Below are 2,884 nucleotides of genomic sequence, written 5' to 3'. Positions count from 1 at the left end.
TGATTTTGATAATTATTGGTACGATTTTGATTAGCAATTGCATTATTATTATTATCTTTCTAATTAAAGTTATGATGATTCCTCCATCCAGGATTATAAGTATTAGAATAAGGATTATTAGTTTGGTTTTGCCCTTGGACAAAATTTACCTATTCGACCTCGCTCATACCTTCATAATCCACATCTGTTTGGATTGGATTACCGTTGGCATCGCACGGTGCCATAAACTTATCAATTTTGTGCGATAAGGCAGAAAATTGGGCTTGTAACATCGCGACTGGATCAAGATTCACTATACCTTTAACGGATGATGTGGTTGAGGATGATGGTTTCGCCACTGGTATATGTCCACGTTCCGCGGGCCACATACTGCTGTTGATTGCCATTTCCTCCAAAAGTTCTCTTGCTTGGGCTGATGTCTTCTTCATAAATAACCCTCCCGACATAGCATCTAATGAACCTCTAGTTGTAGGATTTAATCCATTATAAAATGTTTGCATTAAAAGTGCATCGGACAAATGGTGGTGTGGGCATAAACGTTGAAGTTCGTTAAAACGTTCCCAACCTTCATAAAGAGTTTCATTATCATTTTGAGAAAAAGATGTTAACTCTTTTATGACTCTTGCGGTTTTTGCTAAAGGAAAATATTTTGATAAAAATACTTGGGCAAGTTGGTCCCAAGTTTCAAATGTTGCGCCTGGCATAGAAGTTAACCATTCTTTGGCTCTATCCTTCAAAGTGAAAGGAAAAAGGCGAAGTTTGATTGCTTCGGCAGTCACATCTGGTATTTTAAAAGTGTCACAAATTTCTAAGAAATTTGTCAAATGGGTGTTAGGATTTTCGTTAGGTAACCCATAAAATGTTACATTATTTTGCAACATATTAAGCAATGTTGGCTTAATTTCAAATTGGTTTGCGGTGATTCTAGGTCTAACGATACTATTGGTTACACCGGCCATCCCTGGCCTAGCATATTCCATAAGTGTTGGTGGATTTGCCATATTTTCAGGCTGAGGTTCTGAATTTTGTTTGTTTTTATTTTTCTTGTCTTTCTTTTTCTTTTTAATGGTTTTTTCAATTTCTGGGTCTAGCGGTTTTGGTGGGATGCCTGAACTTCGAGAACTGCGCATGAACTTGAAATCTTACACGAACCGAAACTACCATCAAAACAGAATTTGAAAAATAAATGTTAGTAAATTAAAATTAATAAATTACAAAAGTTGAAATCAGTATGTATAAACCTAGATTCGAAATAAAACACGAAAAATCTAAATTTTTGTTAAAAATTTTGGCGTTCCCCGGCAACGGCGCCAAAAACTTGTTGAGCGATTTCCGCAAGTGCACGGTTTCGCTTGTAGTAATAAAAAGATATCGATCCCACAGGGAACGTTTTTCAACAAAAACTTATTTATGTGTAGATTAAATACTACTTAAGGTTTATATAAAAAGATAATCGTTATTTGAAATTGGTTTTGAGACTGATAGAATAAGAATTAGGTTATAACATATAGAATGTTAGAAATCAATTCTGTTTTGAATATGAATTACAAAACAAAAACGATTAGTGTTTAAAATAAGAGAATAATTATGTTCATTTGCATTAAGCAAAGAAAACAACTTTAAACTTTGTATAAATTATAAAAATGTAATAACGTAAACTCCTTCGATTAAAAGGCCTTGAACCGCAGACAATCCTCCTACGGTCGGGTTAGATTGCTACCTTAACCAAATCAATACTTATTTCCGATAAGCCAACTTAACGATCATATCGTCCTTAAGAATGAATTTGCCTAAGTGTTCAACAAAGTTTCCTTGTAAAGATATTGAATTTAACTACGTTTTAATGAAAACACCAGAACTCACTTCGGATCATTTACCAAAGTGCTACATAAAAATTTATTGAATTGCATGAACTTTATTAGATGAAGTATGAATTTGATACAAGTTTACAGAGAATAAAAAGCATGGAAGCATTCAAATGACATGAGAGTTCTGGGCCGTCAATCCTTTCCTCAAACCTTGTTAGAGTTTGTCAGGCTCCAGGGTCGAATCCGCTACTTAATCTTCTAGCTGAATCTTCGGAATAGAGATGGTTCGTCAACTACCAGAATGTAAACTAATATAAACTGATCTTAATCTAAATCTAAATGTTACTGTGTTTGTAATTATTTGATAAACAATGTGTGTACATCATATTGCTTTTTACAAAATCGAACTTCTAACTCTGAATCGTTTGACTCAGAATTTCTGCATTAATTTTGTACTAAATCTTAACTCTAAAAATCATATATCAACTCTGAAATCAACTCTTTATTTATAGATGTTGAAGAGTCGAGTTTAAGGGACGTGTCTGCTGCGAAGAGATGTTCTTATCCAATCGAACGGACGCGTATCTTTGAAAACGAACAAGTGTAAGTTGTGCTGCCAGAATTTCTGAACTTACCGAGAATGGAAATTCTCGGTCGAGAATGGGGAAACAGTTTTTCAGCCTTCGAATGAAAGGGAGGGATGCCTGGGCGACACGTGTCGCGATCGAGAATGGAGGATTCTCGATCGCGACACGGGTAATTATTTTTATCTCTGACTTCGTTCCTCGTCTTCGTTTCGGTGCGTTTGATTTTCGTCGTCTTTGACTCCTTTTGTAGGGTTTTTCCTTCGTTTTTGACCTCTTTTCGTTCCTATTTGGATTTTACCAAATATTTAGGTACCTTGCATGAAAGAAACATATTCGGACGTAAAAGTACGCTAAATAGATATAAACAGCACAAATTTGTAGTAAAACTGATGTAAATATTGATGATATTTTAGGTATATTTTGGGCTTAACACTGCACACATCAAGAAGCGATCCAGATGATCAGTCGGGCTTTCATGCACTTCTCCTC

The 2,884-nt window shown here is 35.2% G+C and overlaps 1 non-coding gene across 1 annotated transcript; it reads left to right on the top strand.

The window, feature by feature from the left end:
- The first annotated feature begins 516 nt into the window (after positions 1-516).
- On the top strand, positions 517-623 carry LOC136204286 (small nucleolar RNA R71). Its single transcript, XR_010675133.1, has one exon. It is a non-coding gene; the product is annotated as a small nucleolar RNA R71 (small nucleolar RNA).
- Positions 624-2,884: the final 2,261 nt, after the last annotated feature.

This window comes from Euphorbia lathyris, chromosome 8 (assembly GCF_963576675.1).
Source record: "Euphorbia lathyris chromosome 8, ddEupLath1.1, whole genome shotgun sequence".
NCBI classification, from domain to species: domain Eukaryota; kingdom Viridiplantae; phylum Streptophyta; class Magnoliopsida; order Malpighiales; family Euphorbiaceae; genus Euphorbia; species Euphorbia lathyris.
This window is presented reverse-complemented; position numbering and strand designations above follow the sequence as displayed.